Genomic DNA, 20,177 nt, shown 5'->3' on the forward strand with positions numbered 1-20,177 from the left:
TCACAGGCGTCTGACGTTTCTTCACATCCTCCGTGTGTGAAACTCCGAAGGCCGCGTGCCGGGATAACGCAGCGTAAAACGGCATCCGGGCGGCTGACGGTAGCTTCAGGTTTGGCTTTCTTTGCCCGCAGAGGCTCTGGCTTCCGATCCGCACGTGCCCAAAATTCGTTGTCTACAGGTTAAACGTCAGAATCGTTACTGTGGCCAGGGGAGGGCCGGCGTTCATTTGGAAGGAAGTTCTACGTCGAGGGTGACCGAGGACGCAGGAGGCGCGGCCTTGTCCTCCGTGCCTGTGGGTGCCGGCCTCGTGCTGCCCCGGGGCGCGCCCGGCCCCCTCCACGCTGGGGTCCTCAGGCCTGCGCTTGGGATCTGTGGGGGGAGGAGGGAGGGAGGGAGGGAGGCCGCAGTTTGAAAAGCAGACTCGGGGCTCTGGATGTGGGGGGCTGGCAGGAAAACCGGGGATCCTGGCCCTGGAGGCCAGGCGCGGGCCTCTGACCCGCAGGGTGACGACTCTTAGGAGCGGCTCCTCTCGTTCTTCTCCTGAGGGTGGAGCCGTGCTGACTGGGGAGCTCCCCCCAAGCTTCCGGTGGCGGGGAAGGGAGACCCCAACCACGCTGGAGCCGGCCTGCTCTGCTTAGGAAGGGAGAATTCACTTGTTTTCGTTTTGATTTTTGTTGGTTGGTTGGTTTGGAAGGAGAGGGCGGGGGAGGAAGAGGACGGAGAGGACGGGGGCAGAGGCACGGCCCGCAGCACCGCGGAAGGGCTCCAACATGGCTTACGGGGCTGTGTCCGTAAACCAGGTCCTGGGACTCTCCTCCAGCCTCCAGGGAGCTCTGTGTGCACACAGAGACCTTGGAGCGTGCTGTGTGCGCTATGTGTAGTGTGTGTGTGTGTGTGTGTGCTGTGTGCGTGTGTGGTGTGTGTGGCATGGTGTATGTAGTGTGTGTGTGGTACGTATGGTATGATGTAGCACGTATGTTGGGTGTGTTGTAGGTTGTGTGTGAGGTGTGTGTGTGAGGTGTGTGTGTGAGGTGTGTGTGTGAGGTGTGTGTGAGGTGAATGTGTGTGTCTGTGATGTGTGGTGTGTGGTGTGTGTGTGTGAGGTAAACGTGTGTGTCTGTGATGTATGGTGCTATGTATGGTGCGTGTGTGAGGTAAATGTGTATGTGGTGTGGGTGCGTGTGGTATGTATGAGGTGAATGTGTGTCTGTGGTGTGTTGGTGTGTTTGGTGTGTGTAAGGTGAATGTATGTGTGGTGTGTGGTGTGTGTGTGAGATAAACATGTGTATGTGGTGTATTGGTGTGTGTGGTGTGTGTGAGGTGAGTGTGGTGCCTGTGGTGTATGGTGCTGTGTGTGGTGTATGTGTGAGGTAAACGTGTGTGTATGTGGTGTGTTGGTGTGTGTGGTGTGTAAGGTGAATGTGTGTATGTGGTGTATGGTGCTGTGTGCGGTGTGTGTGTGAGGTGAATGTGTGTGTCTGGTGTGTGGGTGTGTGTGCGGTGAATGTGTGTGTGCGTGAGTCACAGAGCAGGCTGGGCTCCACACGCGTGTGAACACTGTGCAGGCATCCGCAGGGTTGGGAGAATGATCCAGACGTGAAATCAACCTGCAACTGGGCGCCTGGACGCAGAGACCCCCACAAGGATTTTGGTTTGTTTTGAAATTCTTTTGTGTTGAAAATAATCGTAGCTGCACAGGACGCTGCCAAGAAGCGGCCCCTTCACCCACCCGCCCTCCGCGGTTACGTCCTCGGGCCGACGGCGCTCTCAGGCCCAGCACGCTGACGGGGCCCCTCAGTCGCCCCGACGTCGCCATCACAGGCACCCCGTGGTGGGCGTGTGTGAGCGCGGATCCCGCGTGTGGACCTGCGCGAGCATCGGGGCGCCAGGGGACCCTTGCTCCCTCCCGGCGCCCCTGGCCTCCTGCGCGAGGGCGCGGGCCTTTTCCACAGGCCGCTGGCGGACGGAGGCTCCCGCCCGGCTCATCTGCATGCGAAGGCCGCCTGGGCCCCGGGGCGCAACCCGGCAGCTCCGCGGGGGGCACGGAGCCCACACGGATTTGGATCCCAAGGGGCTCAGGCTCCGAAGGCCTCTCGGCTCACGAAGTCCGCGGGGCCCGGGCCCCGTCTATGCCGGGAGCGGCCTCGGGCCCCGCAGCGGGGGCGGCACAAGGGCTAGGGTCTGAGGTCCGGGATCCCTGCGATGGGAACCAAGGCTTCAGGTTGCCGAGACCCACGGAGGCTCCACTCTGTCCAGGGCGTGTCCCTGCGCCCCAGAACCCGACTTGCTGGCCCACGGCAGCGACCGCTTACGTCAGGCGCCCCGAGACTGCGGGTACGTTGTAGGTCAATCAAGTCATCGGCATGTAGGGAGAGGGTTGCAAAGCCTCTGCCTTTGGGGACCGGGCGAGCCACTGGCTCTCGGCAGCTGAGTGGGATGGGGGTGGCGCTCCCAGCTCCACGGCAGCCAGCGGCAGGCGCGCACTTGTCTTATTTTTCTGCAGAAGCCGAGACGGAGACGGGGAAGTAAATTCTCCTGATTCTTAAACGGTGGCAACTAATTTAAAGAAGATGTTAAGTCCTCTTGTCCACCGAGCAACAGGGATCTGGAACCTGACTTGGCCCAAGCCGGCTGGTGCCCCCGACTCTGGGACATCTTCCCACGGGTTCTCGATTTCTCAATGTTCAGTCACAGAACGAGAAAACACAGAAAGAGGAATTGGCTGGTTGGCGCCTTGGTGGCCCTTGTAAGCACTTGATTAACTCATGAAGTCATTCTGTTTCCCAAATGAGAGCTCTGGAAGGACAGTAATTATCGTTTGTCTGGTGCTCTACAACTCACCATGCGTGGGATCCTGTCCCGGGGGGCACGGATAGCTCGTCCGAGGGTGCAGGCCCGGGGGGAGGCACAGCCCGCACTGCCACGGCAGGAGTGGCCGGGATCAGGGGGGCGCGGGGCACCCGGGGGCACCCACCCGAGCCCCCACCACTCCAGCAGGGCCAACCGAAGACGTAGTGAGCTTTTCCCACTTGAGAGGAAGCGTTGGCGATGCTGGCCCTGTAGACTTGACGTCGAGAGGCTATCGGAGCTTCTTGAGGGACTTTTGCATGGAATTTATTTATTTATTTATTTATTTATTTATTTATTTATTTATTATTTTTTCTTGTCTTGCATGGAATTTAGACGACCGTGTCAACTACCGAGCCTCGTCGCTCTCCTAGAGCAAACTTTTCTCACCACCCTCAAACAAGCCTCGTAGCAGCCATTGCCCTCCGTGCACGCACATAACCCGCCCACAGGTGAATTTACATTTTACAAAGTCCTTTCCTCCCTTTAATTCTTGTCTCGTGGCTTTGTCTCCTCTGGAGAGCCCAGGACAGGTGCTTTAGACTTCAAAATTGTAATTGCGATCCTCGCGGATTTCCATCTGCTTTGAGGGATGATGGACAGCAAAGTGTCGCCCCGCGGAGGGTGATAGCCGGACTGGCCAAGTGGAGGCGAGGCAAGCCGCCGTCCGCGTCTGCAGTCCTGAGGCGCCCCGACTGCTTTCCCGTCCGTCGGGCTACGCTTTATGGGATGCTTGCTGGGGATCTATTTAGCCTTGACTATCTGAAGCAGCGCGGGCTGAAGCGGAAGGATGTTAGTCTTTGGTTCGTTGACCTTGAACATTTGATCTAGAAGGAGGCCAGGATGTTGGCTCCTTCTTTTTGGTTGGCTTCCCTTTGGGATATGGCCCTGGGAGAGCAGGGGCCCTATCATCCTTGTCCCACACAGCCTTGAACCATACCCGGGGTTCATTGGCCGAATGAACCGGAAGAGTCCAAATACCAACGTGCTTTTAACTCCGGGTTCCTGCGGTGAACTGGAGTCAAGGCACGTTTGATGCTCTTGACCTCGACAACAGTCCAACTGGCCCAGCTCACTCTTCCCCGTCGTTATCCCTGTGTGAGCGTTTTGCTCGGGCAAGCGAACCCTCTCCGAAGTGCAGCTTCCCAGAGCCCATAGTTAACATGGACCTACACGTCTTCTGTCCCTTCTGTCCCTACAGAGTCCTGCTTTCTTCCTAAGAGTTGTCTCTGGCCTGCCTCCAGCGATCTGCCAGGAAGTTACAGGCTACGCACCCTTCAGCAATGCGACTGAACTTCCGTTGTTTTTGGAAGATGAATTTAGAGGTGCTTTTCCAATTACCAGCAGTGGTCAGAGAGACGGAGACAAAAGACTGCTGACTCTTTGCCTTGGCACGCACGGGCCCTCGCACCAGCGGGAGCTGGTTGTTGTGTCTTAGTGATGAATGCAGGGAATCAGCAGCTTAAAAACCAATTAGCTTTCTGCTTCTTTCGCTCATGCGGGACAGCGCTGCGCGGGGTTTGGCTGCTTGAGAGTGGAGTTCAAACCGGGCCAGGCGTGGAAGTTAAGCTAGCAGAACTGATGAAAGGAGCCGGTTTCAAGGACGTCCGTGCTCTTAGCGCCATCAAAATGTTCATCTCATTTCATGGAACACTTCTGAGTCGGAATCGTCAGTACAGACGTTAAGGATGCAGCAGCTATTGACGCCTGTTCTAGGTCATCACGCCTGAAGACACCATGGGGCTTTAATCTGAGAGTGGAAGTTTTTCTGTATAGCTGTTGCTATCTGCAAATATTTATAAGGTGCTAATATTTATAAGGTGGCGTTTGTGTTTTTCCTGCAGTTGTTTGGGTGACATTTGGCTTTGTTAATTGCTGTGTTTTGTCATGGGTGGATGTTCTGGGGTGACTGATGGCACAGGGTGATGGGGACCGGGGAGGGGGGTCACCCTGGACCTGTTGGGCTGGCTCAGGGTCTGACTCGTAGCCTTGAATGTCCAGAAATTTGATTGTTAGGACTCCATAGTGGAACAATCTAGACTCAAAAACTATTAGGGTGTGGATCAGGATGCCAAGGTCTTTATTCACAATAAACACTCCTTTTCTAGGGGGACAGGCCTCAGGGCGCCCGATTCATCTCAGCTGTTAGGGTGAAGAGACAGACTTGGTACAGAAGCCCAGCTCCGCGAACGGCTTGGGGTGAGCCAGACCTTTCTGATCCTCAGTTTCCGTAGTTGTAAGGTAGCCACGTGCATCCCATCCTCAGGGCGGGGGGGGGGGGGGGGGGAGATTAGTGGAGAATAGGTGTTAACTCACAGGGTCCAGGAAGAAGGTTTTGTTGAGACAGCCGGATGCAGTGGTGATGAGCATAGACACGGAGCCGGTGTGTGGACTCCTAGCCCAGCTGCAGTCCCCTGAAATATGCTGCTTCATATTTCTGAGATTCAGTTTCCTCATCTAGACATTGGGAGCAGAATGTTATGTCCCTCGTAGACTTGCTGTTGCGTTGAATGAGACACCGTGCGGAAAGCAAGTGGAATGTTGACCATGGCGAGGGCTCTGTTGAATGGAGGCCTTTGTCATCAGGAACATGAGTAGCTGGGGCTGTAGAAATCGTAGCAGCTACGTAGCACCACCGGCAACAAAAGCAAAGCGTCCTAGAGATGAAGGTCACTCAGTGAGAACAAAACCGAATGGAGGGGTGGACAGTCTAGGGCAGAGCTTTCCAACCTTGGCATTCCTGATGTTTGGGCTGGAGGATTCTCTTGGGGGAGGCCGTCCCATGCATTACAGACAGCTTAGCAGCATCCCTGACCTCTGCCCACGTGCAGCCAGCAGCACCACCCAGCTGTGACCACCAAAGATGTCTCCAGACACTGCCAAATGTCACCCTGCTTGAAAAGCACTGAGCTAGGTGACCACTTCACCCAGACCCTGGAGAAGCCTGTGGTCTTCCATGGATGCTGCATCGCCCACACCCGTACAGACTCCCACCTGCCGGTGTTTTGCTTTGCTTCTCCTGTTCTAGACTTAACCTGTCCTCTCCTTTGTCCACTTTATGACAAATTCCAAATGGTTATTATGAGCCAAGGATCTGGGGAACAGGCTCAGCCTCCACCCTCAGGGACATGCCCACAGACCTCTTACCTCCACTGGCTTCCGTCAGCACTGCCCTTGCTCACGTGCCACAGACTAGACCACAGCTTTCTGAGGCTCACTGCAGTCTGGGCAGGACACCTCTGGGCCCCATGGTGACAAACCTTCTCTGCGTGGATCCACTTCTTTAGAGGATTCATCGTTTTCCTTGTGTAGATGGCCACTACAGGTACTGGCGTTGTAATCTCAGGGACGTGAGTTAACCATACTGGATCACAGATTCCCGTGCAAAATGGGGACGATGACAGATCACCAAGTTGGGTGCTTGCAAGCCAATTAACTGAGATTCCATGGATTCTTACCTCTTTTCTCTCCTTTCCAATGATAATCTTATTCTAAATTGCAGCAGCACCTCATCTGGCCTCTTGATATTTACCGCAAAATGGTTTTTAAGGATAGAGTCTAACTTAATGTGTCTAGGCTTCGGTTTTTTTTGTTCTATTATCCCAATGCCTATATTTGTCTGCATTACTGTCCAATTTAAAATGTTCCTTACCAGCGGAACTCAGTGGTTTGTAAATCTCTATATCATGACTGGAAGAGTTTGTCCCATTGTAATTTGGATTAATGTCTGAGCAGGCCCGGCTCAATGAGTAAAATTTTAAATTATTTTCCAATTAAAAGAAGATATTTTATTACCTTCAAACCAAGCAAGAATTGGCCTAGGAAACCATGACAATAAAATTCTTTAGGGAAGTATTAAGTAAACAGATAAGAATGACTCAGAACTTCATTTTGTGAGCTCTATATCAATTGCTCATTTTATGTCCAGCTACAATACCCACCAAGAGATAAGTGCCTATGTGATCCCTGCTGTGCTTTAATGTGTTTGGAAACAGCTTGTGCTCTTAAGTAGTTTCAACAGTCAATAGGAATCTTGTTGACACTTTTCATTTGCTTACCAAAGCCTTTCTTAAAAGATCTTAAGAGGTAAACTTTAACCCAGCGCCTGTCAGAATGACTAGCAGAGGTCTAGAGCTGATGTGCTCTGCTAGCTCACTGCTCACTAGGGGCGATCACTCCACATACGTGAGCTGGGCAACGTTCGTATCATGACACCGTCTTTATAGATGCTTCCCATCACTTAGTTTGGGGTATCCAATGTTAATTATGTCCCATTTTACCTATTGATTTTTCATTGGAAAAGAAATGAATTTTTAAAAAGAGTTATTTATTTTAGAGAGAGATAGAGAGATTGAGAGCATGAGCTGTAGAGGCAGAAGGAGAGGGCAGAGGGAGAGACAGAAAATCAAGCAGACTCTGAGCTGAGCACAGAGCCTGACACGGGGCTTGATCCCATGACTCTGAGATCATGACCTGAACTGTAACTAAGAGTTGGATGCTTAGCCGACTGCACCACCCAGGCACTCCTGGAAAAGGAATGATTTTATTTTTATTTTATTTATTTTTTAAAGATTTATTTATTTATTTATTTATTTATTCATTATATATATATATATATATATATATATATAGAGAGAGAGAGAGAGAGAGAGAGAGAGAGAGGCAGAGACACAGGCAGAGGGAGAAGCAGGCTTCATGCTGGGAGCCTGATGCGGGACTCGATCCCGGGACTCCAGGATCGCACCCTGGGCCAAAGGCAGGCGCTGAACCGCTGAGCCACCCAGGGATCCCCAAGGAATGATTTTAAAATGAAATTTTAATTCCCTTTCACACGTACCAGCACTCTATTGGTTCCTGGTGAGTTGAATCATCGCTGCAGGGTCTACTGGAAAGCTCGCGGGAACTGAACACTAACAGACCCTGGTGAGGACCAGGTTTTGTCTCTAATAAGCTATGTTCATGTCTTCGATATTCAGCTTCATTATTTTTGCACAGTCTTTGATTTTCCTGGCTTCCACTGTTGTGAAGATTGGCTTCAGGAAGCGAGGGGATCCGAAGACCGAAAGCAGAAATGTTCCATACAAAACCCTGTCAACAGGGTCTCACGGATCTGCGAAATGAAAATGGATGGGTTGGCATATCAGAATTTTAAAAAGATCTTTAAGCAAGTGTACAGAAAGGGAGCTGTAGAGAAAAACAGAAATGTCACAAGGGACATTTCACAAAACACGTTGCCATTTAGAGATAATGTCAAGTTTAAGACAGGAGACGCAGCGCCTGCTAAGGAGGACGGAGTGGGGAGGGGGTCAGCCCAACGATATTTGGTCTCTGGTCACATCATGACTTAGTGCCAGACAGGCAAGATTAGGAGAAGGCTGGGCCAGCTGCAGTTACTAAGTAAGTTTATGGAACATCATTAAAAGATAAAAAGAAATGGTCAGTGGCATGATCCATAACAGTTCCCAATGGAAGCCACCCTAGCGTCCACCAGCAGAGGAATGGATAAACAAAATGTGGCACATCCACACGATGGAATACTATCTGGTCATAAAAAAGTTGAGGTACTGATAATGTTTTACAACATGGATGAACCTGGAAAATATGATGCCGAGGGAAAGAAACCAATCACAAAAGACCATGTGTTATGGGATTGCATGTACATGAAATCTCCAGAATAGGTGAAAGTCTCCATAGAGACGAAAAGTGGATTGGTGGTTGCCAGGGACCTGGGGGGAGATGACTGGGAAGCAACTGCTATTGGGGAAATGTTTTCTTCTTGGGGGATGAAATGTTCTAAAAGTGGTTGGGGTGATGGTTGCAGAATTCTGGGAATATAGTAAAAACCACCGACTTGTATACTTTTAATGAATTTCAGGGTGTATAAATTGTGTCCCAACAAAGCTGTTATGGAGAGGGAGGGAGAGGGGAGAGGCACCCCATGGACAAATAAATGAGAGAAAGCAAAGAGAGTGTGTGTCATAGGATGTTATGATTATGATCATAAAAACTTGAGATGGGAATTAAAGGAAATCAATAGAAATTCTGCTTCCAGGTACTGAATTGCTGGGAAGAGTTTGGGTTTTGGAGCTCAGAGATCTGGCTTCAGTCTTCAGGCAAGCTTCTCATCCACCCGGGACCTGTTTCCTCATCTGAACATTGGGGAGCTGGGGGAGAGGATTCATGTGCTCCTTTCCAGCCTTTACCACCCGTCGACTTCCAAGGATCTCTTGCTGTCTGTCCTCTTTCTTTCTTAGCATCCCCCTGGAACATCCCACCCGACACCTTGTTGCTGGCACCCGTAGGAATAGAACGCACTGCCTTATGTAACTGTGATGTTTTATATCTGGGGTCTGCTTTGGGTGGGGCATCCTTAAACCAACAAGATTCCTCTTTTTTCTTAACCTGTCACATTCAATTCTAAAAATAGAAGCCCCAAGTGGCGGATCATCAGGATGGTGATCCTGGACCTACACTTGTGTGACCCTCTGGATGCACCTTTGAGCAAGTTCAGGGGAAAAGCAGGAGTGTCTTGACTTTTGTCTTGGGTCCAATAGGTGCCTGTGGGACCAATTGATCACCTTATTTTCCTTCTTGATTCCTGTTTATCTCTTCCGATCTTATTCAAAAGGACTTGAAAGCATTAAGTACAGCACTTCATTTGATTAAACTGATTGCTCAGTGAAAAACAAGACTGTCAGCTGGGAGCTGCAGATAAGAGTGTTTTTCCAGGCCTTAACTGAAGCTGTCATCTGAAAGTTAAAGGTTGAGGGGGCTGGTGAGGAGGAAAGAAAGAACACCAAAGGAGTTACGTTATAGTCAGTAAAGGTTAGAAATGAATCACAAGATCAGGGTAGGAAACCAAATAATAAAATAAGTGCATAATAGCGGGTTGCCAGGCAGACAGTGGGCTAATACTGAAGTGACAAGTGAATACAGCGGGGGCTGAGCCATGGAGAAAAGCAGGCGAGATGGAAAACCAGAGGGAAAAAGGCTAAAAGCCAACACAGAGTGCGAGAGCAGGGGAGGCTGTCACTCTGTCTTAGGAGAAACGAAGAAGCCAGACAAATTATAAGTGTACTTTCCTTTGGAAACGTGATCGGAGAGCCTGAGATCAGCACTGCTGGGAGGGTGGGTGGTGGGACGTGGTGGGTGGGGTCCTGTGGGTACCCACCCCTCGACTCAGCTCGGGGACAGTCCGGACTTGCCAGTTTGCAGGTGTCCATGATGCAGGACCAGGGTGATGTCTGAGGTTTTGCTGGATCTCCTGGCTTCTCCACTGGGAAAGAGATGCTAACGTGATGGAGGGCCTCTGTACACCTGGCATTGGCTGCCATGGGTGACCTCCTGCCTGGGCCCTGGGCAGTAGGTACTATTCTTATCCCTCTATTTCAGACCAGGACACTGAGGCAGCTTGCTTGCTCACACAGCAGGGACTGTGCTTCTCGCCTCCCTGACAGCTCCCCCGCTGGGCATCCTTCTGAAGTCACTGCATGAGTCGTTAGACCTGCCTTTCCCCATGAGGTATGGAGCATGGTTTCCAGACCCAGGGAGGGGTTTTCATGGACCCCCCAGCCTTGGACAACATTGATTTCATTTGTCATGTCACCAAAAGGGAAATGGGCAGGGCCGTTCTGAGCACTTTACCTTCTTGGCATTTGGTTGCCTCTGGCCTCCCTTCATGGACAGTGGCTTCATCAAGCTCTTGGTCAAAATAATGCCTTGCAAAAAGCGTGCCCCAGTGCGTCATGGAAACAAGTTGCACAAAGAACCCTGTACGCTCAAACACTGGCGCTGCCCAACCAGCTGGGTGGATCTGGCAAAGACCTGCAGTCCAGATGGGCGTTGGGTTCACAGAGCAGTTCAGCTCTCATGTCCTGGCAAGAGTGGGGGTGGGTCTGGAGAGACTGGGCTCCTCCGTCAACCTGCCCTCAGGCCCACACTGGGATGTGCAGCCATCGTCAGCCACGGTGGCCTCTGCTGATGGAGGAGGAACTCAATCTCCTTCTCGAAGTTTCTCTGCAGTTCTCAAAGATCATGATCAAATGAAGAAAGGAATGCTGACTTCAAAATTATTGCCAGCCTCTTGGCCAGCATCCTCAGAGGGTGGGTCTGTGGGACCCAGCTCAGACCCCTCACTTATTCCTCTCTACCCCAAGCAGGACCTCTGAGCAATTCTGTGGCAGGTCCCCACTAAAGGAGACTCACGGCAGAATGAAGGAAGTTTCCAACGGACTGCCCAGGCCGAGCTAATGTTTCATGAGGATAATAGAAGGGATAATTTGTTTCCGAGTATAATTTTATTATATCTTAATGCAAAAAAGGTAAGATAGATTCCCTATGATTTTATAATAACCCTATTATTTTTATAATACTATGCTATTATCATAACTATTTTACTGCAAATGATGAAGTAACTGCATTTCTTGTATATTATCACATTATCATTTACCACCAAAACTTGGCTTTCTCCCCCCCCCACTTAATTTTTAAACTTTGACTATTGAAAAACTTAAAAATATTTTCTAAAGTGGCTCATTCAGTTCTTATCCTGTAGACTTTCTACAACACACCTATACTTCTGCTGTCATCTCTCTTTTCAGATGGTAAATTACCCTGAAAGTTTTAATGAATAAATGAATAAATTAATTAATGATGACCAGAAAAAGGTCCTATTAAAACAGTGTGCGTTTGGGGTGCTCAGCTGACATCTGGTGAGCGGTGACTGATCATCTTATGATAAAAGGTGAACTCAAGGACCCCCTCCCCCCCCCACTTCCTGACTCATGAGAGTTTTTACCAGCACGGTTATATAAAAGAACAGAGCATAAGGGAAATTATTGTTTAATTTCAAAAACACAAATGAATCACTAATACAAAGTGCGCTTCTGCTTCACGCTTTCATGCCCGAGGTGACTCATGGCACAGTGCTGTGTTTTCAAAGAGATGAGCCCAGAACAAGTTTGCATGTCAGGGATTCGGCAATGTAACAGGTAGACAAATGAAGATGCAAATGTCACACAATTCTCAGTGCCAGGAAGGAAACACAATTAGGGGACCGCGTGTTGGTGGGTGCCAGGAAGCGCCGAGCCCCGACCGACAAGGAGGCCCAACCACGCATAAGCCATGTGCAGTGCTCCAGGCAGAAGTGATAACAGTTGCAAAGTCCCCAAGGTCCGAACAAAGGTTGCTCGAGAATGGGACCAAGTTTGCCACACAGAAGGGAAGCTGGGTTTGAAGGGATGACCCTTGCAGCTCCCAAGGACTGAGCCAACTGGCCGGCTGCAATCTGATACCGACGACGACGGTGGGGTCAGCAGCTGGAGCAGGTCACTGAAACAATGGACTAGAATGTTCAGGATTCTTCTGGTTGCCCTGTCGCCTTCCCACGCCCCTGTCACCCCTCTCAAATCAGCCAGCACAGTGCCTGGCCCTGCGCAGTGAGCTCACATACGTAGCAACAAGTGTCCCAGGCACCGCAGAAGGTACAGTGGAGCCGTGGTGGGCGAGCCTGCAAGGAGTAAGTGGCTTTTGGTGAAAATGCCTGCAGCCAGAGGTCATGAGGTCTCTGTGCTTGCGGAGATGCTGTTCAGGCCTCCCTTCCCGCGGTAGGTTTCACCTCCAGCCTTGAACTTTCTTTTCCCGAGGAACAACATATGTCACACGCAACCTTCTTTTGACATGACAATACCTGGAATAATGAGATACGTAAAGAATAATGAAGAGCTAAGCGTTTCTAAGTGTATTTTGAGCAGGCATTACCTTCCATCGATGCTTTTCAAATGTCACTCGCGCAGTGTTCTGTTTGTAGTGAAGCACGAAACTTCTTGGCTGATCGTCTTCAAAGTACCTGAGAATCTTTTAACTCTGTGTTGAACTCTGGCAAGTCGCTCCAAAATTAAAGTGCTCAAAACCTTTATTTTGAAAAGCCCAAGAGGTGCCCATCAAAGAAGCGAGGCCATTCCCTTTCCAGTACTTACCGAGTACGCTCCTCTGGAAATGTCAGACATGCCCTCATTTAAATAATGTGACAGCTTACAAGAAGACATCTGACGAGCATCGCATTCAATTGTTAAAAGTACAACAAAGAAAGTCCAAGAAGTTTTTTTTTTTTCCCAAAGAATTCATCATTAATAATTCACATGAGCTACTTTATATGTGGTCTCCTACTGAATGCAATTATTTCCTTCCCGTCTCTCTGCAAATGGAGGCTGTGAAGACTCATTGGAACATGAAGGACACCTGGGATTTTCACCTGAAAGAAAAAAACAAAGCCTTAAGACTGCTTGAATAGGCTCCACACATCCCAAAACGTATGCAGAAATGTCTAAACGCAGAGGTACTTGATATAAATCATCAAACACACGTATTTTAAAAACGTGTTTTGACCCAAAGCGCCTGAATTTTTCATTTACCACCACAGGGCAGCTCACTGAAAATCCAATCTCGCTGGCTGATGGTGCCTCACGATTTTTTTTTTTTTTTTTTTTTGAAAAATGCTCCATGCTCAGTATGCTTCTGGAGCTCTTTGAACTTTCATCCTGAGGTTGTAGTTTGCTGGGCAGAAATAAACATTGATGTAGGAAAGACGGTAGGGTTCGAGGCCGACGGCCAAGAAAGAATTCTTGAGACATCTGTGGTGCAAAAAGGTGGTTTGATTAAAACACAGGGACAGGACTCATGGGCACAAAGAGCTGGCCTGGGGTCCTGAGGTGATGAGGAGTGGGCCCTTCTATGCTTTCAAGTTGGGAGGCGGTTGTGGGGAGCGTAAGCCTCCCAGGTATTTTGGAAGCAAGGTTTCTAGGATCCTGAGGGCGCTGACCATTGTTAGGAAAAACTCAGTCCTGAGACCCTTCAGATGTAGATCAATGGGTCCTATGCTTGGGGGATGATTGCCAACATGTATCTTGGAGGGGTAGAGATAAAGGAAGTTCCCAAAGGAATTTTTATGTGTTAAAGTAGACTCGCAGGATCCTGGGGGTTGAGCTAAGATTGCCTTAGACTACAAGGCAGTTGAGTCCCTAAGGGAAGGTCACTCTGCCTGATTCAAGGACTTGTCAGTGGGCTGTAGATGGTAAGGAAATTTGATAATTTTTTTCCGCCTTGGTTTCCATATCAAACAGGATCCTCCAGAAGGCTGCTCCATGGCCATCGTCTTATTCCCAAGATCTGGGTAGACGAACATCAGGCTTTTCAGTCGGCACTGTTCAGGTTGGGTTGGCGTGGCGGGTCTCAGGGAAGGGTCCCCGAGGAATCTGCTAGGGTGCCTGGAGGTGAGCCTTTCCCTGCATCCAGATCTTTCCATTCCTTTGCTCTTCCCCCTTGGGCAAGAACGTAGAGGTCACCTTGCAAATGGCTCACCTTGGTGTCAAGTGCATTCTTGAGCCCGTGGCAGCTGAATTTCGCCCATAGACCATCCCCACCCCACAGCTCGGCTCCCACATCACCAGGGGCTGCGGCCACTGCCACGCTCCTGGGGGATGAGGTGGGGTATGGAGAAACCTGTGTTAGCAGGTTGATTAAGGTTAAGCCTTAATTAAGCAGCCTTGGTGCAGCCCCTAGTAGAGGAAGCGGCTCTCTGAAGGAGAAAGTGTCCTCTGTGGGAGGAAGTCAAGTCGGGCCGGGCTGAGTCACTGTGCGTATTTGTGATGCAGTGAGTGCTGCAGAATCCATCGGGGAGGGGACTTGTAATGAGCTGCCATGTTTCCTCTCGCCAGGCTTAAATTAATTTCTTCAAATGTTCCCGTTAGTTAACAATGATTGATAGAGTGAAGATATTATTAATAAAAATTAGGTACCCAGCTCGGGAATGGACTTTTGTTCGTGCCTCAGCACTTAGCAAAGGGCAAGTGAAAAAGGGTATTTTCAGCATCTTGTGGTTGGAATGAGTCGGGCAGGTGGAAAATGATTCGAGCCATTCATCAAAGCTGTCAAGACCCGTCTCCCACCAGAAGTGTTTACCACTATTCACAATGAGCTCCCGCGTCCTGCTAATAAGAGCCCGTTCGGCCGTAACTCAGGACTTTTAGGACGGCTCGGGCTACGTAGCATACCTATTTCATTGAATGTGGGTACGTCTTGCGGCTCTTGATGCTGGCAATTATGAGAAAGCACCGTGGGACTTCCGGAAAAGTAAACAACACAGCTCAGAACAACGCCTGTTCGGGGTGGCTTCGAATAAGGCCAAGCGGTACGTGCTCTGGGGAGCCGATGAGTGGGGGAGCAGCAGCGTCGGGAGTGAAAAATGAGCCGGTTATTCCACACACATAATAACATAAATCTGATTCAAGGAAATGAGAGCGAAGACGAGTAGACAGGAAGGCATATGGAAAAAGTTAAATAGAAACCCGAGGTGATACTGCCATTACTCTATGGTTAGGGATTTATTGGGGAGCGGGTACATTTATTGATTGGGTGTATTTACTGTCTGCACACCACACTCGGTGCTTAGTCGTCGGTGCCTCCAATGTTTGCAGAACCTGTCTCCCCAGCGGGGGGGAAGGGCTTCCTTAGTGCATGTTTGCTGAGCACCTACTACGTGCCAGGTGTGGTTTGAGGTGTGGAGGATGTTGAAAGGAGGGAGAACCCAGATGCCTAGAAGTCGAGGACTTTGCTTTTGCTTTTTTTGTCCCTTCCCTCCTGTGCCTAGCATGAATCCATAGGACTCAATGGTCGAGCAAATAAAAGAATTTGCACGCATAGAGAACGGCGCTTTTTTCCTTCCAGCACTTCTGAGCCTCGGCTTGTCAAGTTACCAGATCTGATCCTCAAAACTTCCCTAGGAAGCAAGCACTGTAATTGTCCTCAGCTAACAGCAGGGAGACCTGAGCAAGCAAAGAGAGGGCATGAGTTGACTAGGGCCACATGGTCAAGACACAAAGGCAAGTATTTGCCTGTGGCGTGTGTGTCTTTGGCTACCTTTCGCTGCCTCCCCTAAGGACACCGTGGGCCCTATCTGCAGATCTGAGGGTGGGGCCAGTCACTGTTTCAGATGACCTTAATGGCCAGATAGAAACAATTGCTTGGTGAGGTTGATACGCCTCTGTACAGAAGTCGGGGTCTGAAGGCCCAGCCCGTCCCTGCTCCCCAGCCCGGAACAGAGTGGGTCCATGGGGCTTGGCAGCTGAGGCCAGCCTCTGAGACGTGTCCAGCCCTGGATCCCGCCGGCACTGGCCGTGCCAGCTCTGCACAAGGCAGACGAGGGTTCTGAGAGAGGACTCTTACCTCACAGCTTCTTTGCGCAAGGCAGGGAAAGAAAATGGGCATAATCTCGCCCGCTTTCAGCAGAAGAACTGCAGGACAGAAGCCAACCTGGTTGGAAATGAAAGAATCACAGAGCCTCCTGCGTATGAGGGTATGGAGGGGGCCCCCAGTCACTGCTTCCCATGCTCCTTCCCTGGATACCCACCTCCTGACACCGTGAATTGTCCCCACCCATGTTGGCTTGGGACTCCGTGTGCCCATAGCAGGTTTCTCATGCCTCCAACCATCACGCTTTTACTTTAAATATCTAAAACACAAAAACAAAAATTTCTTTTCCCCTTCACCACTTATCTCACTTGGTTGTCTCCTCAGAGCAATGCAAGCCAGTTTGGGGAAGGGGGCCTCCGGGCAGGCTTCTTTTGCCACCGGACTCTGTGGTCCTTGTTCAGACCAACTGGATTTTCTGCATGTGTGATGTCGGGCTTTGCTTCTGTGCCAGGCAGTCCTGAGGGGCCTCAATTTTGATATAATTCAATGTGGGAAGACTTTAGGGTTCCATGGCTAAGTTAGAAGCTCCCAAGCTCCTGATGAGACATGCTGGCTGGACCCCCACCCCAGGGGGCTGTGTCTTTGAGCCTCCCGGGTACGAATCCTACCCCCCACCCCCACCCCCACCCCGTGTGAGAAGCTGAGAGTGTGTTAAGATTTACTGAGTTTCAGGAGTTATTCCCAGCACGGACTAGAAAAGGCATTTGTGTTCTGAGCCGCCACATTATAGGCAAGGGGAAGAGTTTGCATAGTTATCAGTGAGCACGGGGGGTGGGGGTGGGGGGTGGGGGGTGTTCAGTTCCAGAGGGACTACCATTATTTCCAATAGAGTTAACTGCGTCGCAAAGTGGATCCATTTTCTTGCTGCAAAATAAGTGTGTTGGATTGTTTTTGTGGTAACCATGCAATTAGTTCTCTTTGCCCCGTGCTTTGCCGGGTGCGGCTGTCTTTCCTGGGTGAGTGTGTTTGGAGCCGTATTTCATGGCAAACCTGTTCTCACTCTGCGTGCTGCAAACTCAGAACGTGGGCTGGCTTCCTCTGCGGGACCTGAAATCAAGGCCCTGGGGAGTCAGAAGGGCCACCTCAGTCTAGAAATGAGGAAACTGAGATTGTAGAGGATGAGCCACCTGTCTGGGGAACGCTGAGGGCCGGGCCTGGGGCCAGCTGTATCCTCGGGGCGTCTAGAATGAGCTCTTAAGTGGGTCATTCTGGAGAATGCACGAGAGTACACAGGGCCCCGGGGCCTTGCCGCACCTCTAGCACTCTCAACACCAAAAGTCTGATGCAAACAAAGCTTTGGAACAAGAGAATGGTGGGACGTTGGTGGTTTGGGCCACAATGTGGGTCCGCTCCATCTACAGCATGGGGGAAGAGCTTAGGCAGGGTTGTAAAAACTTGGGGCCAATGTGAGTTTTTAATTTTGTTTTGTCTCATCTTGATTAGCTCTTTTTCCCACCCAACATAGTTGTGCTCCTACGTCACCCGGCCCCTGACTCTGACTTCACATTCTAATGGCAATAAAGCCCTCCAGTCTTCCAAGGCAGGCGAGAGAGAACTACTATGACACCAAAGCCACCACGATGGTGCAGTGGATGTGAGCAGTGATAAACCCGCAGGACTTTATGGACGAAAACAGCCTTGGCTTGTATCTTATCTACCCCCACCCTGTGCAGGTGAAGAGAGTGGGATCGGGTCAGGTTTTCAGGGAATCTGGGACTGGAATCAACCCAGGGTTCCTGAGTCTGGGTCCTGTGCCGACTGGATATGGGATCCCTGTCTCACTTAGGAGTGTGTTTGGCTGCAAACTATAGGTCCCCCCACCCCAAATGGCTTAGGCAAACTGGTGTCATTATGTCACATTGCCCCAGCTAGGGAGCAGGGCTGGGTGCATAACGTGAGCAGTTCTAGAATCTGCTTGTCCTGACTTTGAGGGCAACCCTCTTGTCATGGCCCAATGCCGCAGCCTCGCTATAAGCTGCCGGCATCCCACAGAGGTGACACTGCTCTCTGAAGGGTGAAGTCATTCACGGGATGGATGTGGCATGTAACGCTGGAGTCCACCAACTGCATCATTTCTGCATGGCCAGAGCTCCTTTATGCCTCTCCATAAACCTGACAGAGAAATCTCCAAAGAAAATAAACAAGATTTTATGGAGTCACTATTTCCATGGGTCACTAATGATTGAAACAGGAGATAACCAGCCCTCTAGAAAGGTTCTAACACCTGATTATTAACATTCATTTTAACACGTCTCATGTGCACATCTTTGAAGCAAAAATCATGCTTTATTAACATGCACCGAGCAAAGTGTCTTACTTCTAGATTCATTTTTATTTCTTCACTGTGGAAAGAATATGCAAACAAAATCGAGACCCCCTCTCCCTGCCAGGGAAGATTCCCAAATGATATAAATTGTCCTCTCTGCTGGGTGAGTGCACATTCAGCCCACAATCAAGGTCTTAAGACATTGCACGGCCATTGAGAGAAGTAGAAAGGATTAGGTCAGGTTGGTGGAGGGTGTTGATACCTGCCTGTATCCTAGAGAAGGTTTCTGATTAGCCTCCCCTGTACACCTGCTCCCTACAACTATTCATTGTTCCCACATCTTCAAAATAAAAGATTGTACTACAGAATCTTTTTTTGTTTCTTAATTGGGGTAAAATGCACATAACATAAACCTACCCATCTTAAAATGTACAATTCAGTGGCGTTTAGTACATTCACAGTGCGGCGCAACCAGCACCTCTGTCTAGTTCTAAGACATTGTCATCCCCCTCAAAGGAGACCCCCTACCCATTAAGCTAGATTAACATAGTATTTTAAGGACCCTTTCAATTACACGATGCTACAGCTCCAAAATAGAAACTCAACTCATTCAACTCTGTAAAAGTACCCTCCAGACTGCAAAGATATTAGGATTACCCCATAAATGTAGAACATATAAATATTTGTCCTTAACAAACACAACTGGGATTGCCCTGGCAAATGATTCCATGGCAGATCCTTGCACAGCTGAACATGTTTTCTTGTTGTTTGGAAACTTCCATGGCGGGGCCAGTCCATGCCCATGGATTGGCATCCTGGCAGTGGAGATCAGGATTGCCTTGCGCACATACCTTTAGCTCCAGGATGATATATGGGATTTACACAGCTAGTTTCTTATCACCTTCTGTAAAACAACTGTCCCTTTCCATCTTTACCAAGAAAGGGTCATGCTTTCCTATGAGTTCAGATGCCCGAACTGAGGGGCATTTTTGTGGGCACCCCTATCACTGGTGGGGTGGAGAGAGGAGGTCACGATCTTGTAGTTAAGAGCCTCAGCTCGAGAAAATGTCTTGTTTGCACCCTCGGGGTCTCAGCTGTTTCACAGCTCCAAGGAAGGAATGGGTTGTGATTGATGGATTCCCAATGCATTGTGGCTGTGCAATTCCTTATTTAAACAAAGATCCAAAATGGAAGCCTAAGATATACCACAGATGAAGTCAGGAATGTGTGTGTGAGAAGGCTCTGAACCTGTCTCACTGGGCCTTCCCCACTGTGCTGTGAAGTGGCTCAGTGGAATCCCCCTGAATCCCTCAGAGCACAGCACGGAAACCATCTCTTGACTCTGTAGTAGGTCCACACACTGGTGTTGATGGTCTTTGGAATTTCTACTTTTTTTTTTTTTTTTAATTGGTTCTCAGGAAACCAAGAAACCATCAACATATCTCTCAATCAAACTGTCTTCAGTACCTTTTTTGAGATCCCACCTAAGTTCATGGCTTCCTTTCCACTGTTTACCTGGAAGGCAGCTGTTCCCTGCCCCCACTCTCACCTGCTCACACCTTTTGAGTCTTGGCCATTCTAGACTGCCGTGCAGTTTCCATGGTGCCTTCTCAGCTTCCCTGCTCCACACAGGCTTTCCAGAGTCCTGCTCCCTCCCTCCTCAGATCCTGAGGACAGCCAGGCTGCAGCTTCAACAGCAACAAATGTGCGTGGAACCTCACAAGGAGAAGTGAAGATGTTAACTTTGGAGTTGGAAACTATTTTTTTCTGTGTCTACTGCCTCCTTCTCCTTCTTTCAGCAAAAACAATTTTGTCT

At 49.8% G+C, this 20,177-nt stretch overlaps 2 long non-coding RNA genes across 3 annotated transcripts; both read left to right on the forward strand.

Moving 5' to 3' along the window:
• The first annotated feature begins 421 nt into the window (after positions 1–421).
• On the forward strand, positions 422–9,174 carry LOC144298582 (uncharacterized). 2 transcript variants are annotated; one of them, XR_013365519.1, is made up of 5 exons: positions 422–2,334; positions 2,504–2,746; positions 3,184–3,299; positions 4,049–4,650; positions 4,956–9,174. It is a non-coding gene; the product is annotated as an uncharacterized LOC144298582 (long non-coding RNA). The 2 variants fall into 2 exon arrangements; XR_013365518.1 differs by having other exon boundaries at positions 4,049–9,174.
• Positions 9,175–11,615: 2,441 nt separating this feature from the next.
• Positions 11,616–18,729, forward strand: LOC144298583 (uncharacterized). Its single transcript, XR_013365520.1, has 2 exons — positions 11,616–15,034; positions 17,561–18,729. It is a non-coding gene; the product is annotated as an uncharacterized LOC144298583 (long non-coding RNA).
• Positions 18,730–20,177: the final 1,448 nt, after the last annotated feature.

Source organism: Canis aureus, chromosome 26 (genome assembly GCF_053574225.1).
Source record: "Canis aureus isolate CA01 chromosome 26, VMU_Caureus_v.1.0, whole genome shotgun sequence".
Lineage (NCBI taxonomy): Eukaryota > Metazoa > Chordata > Mammalia > Carnivora > Canidae > Canis > Canis aureus.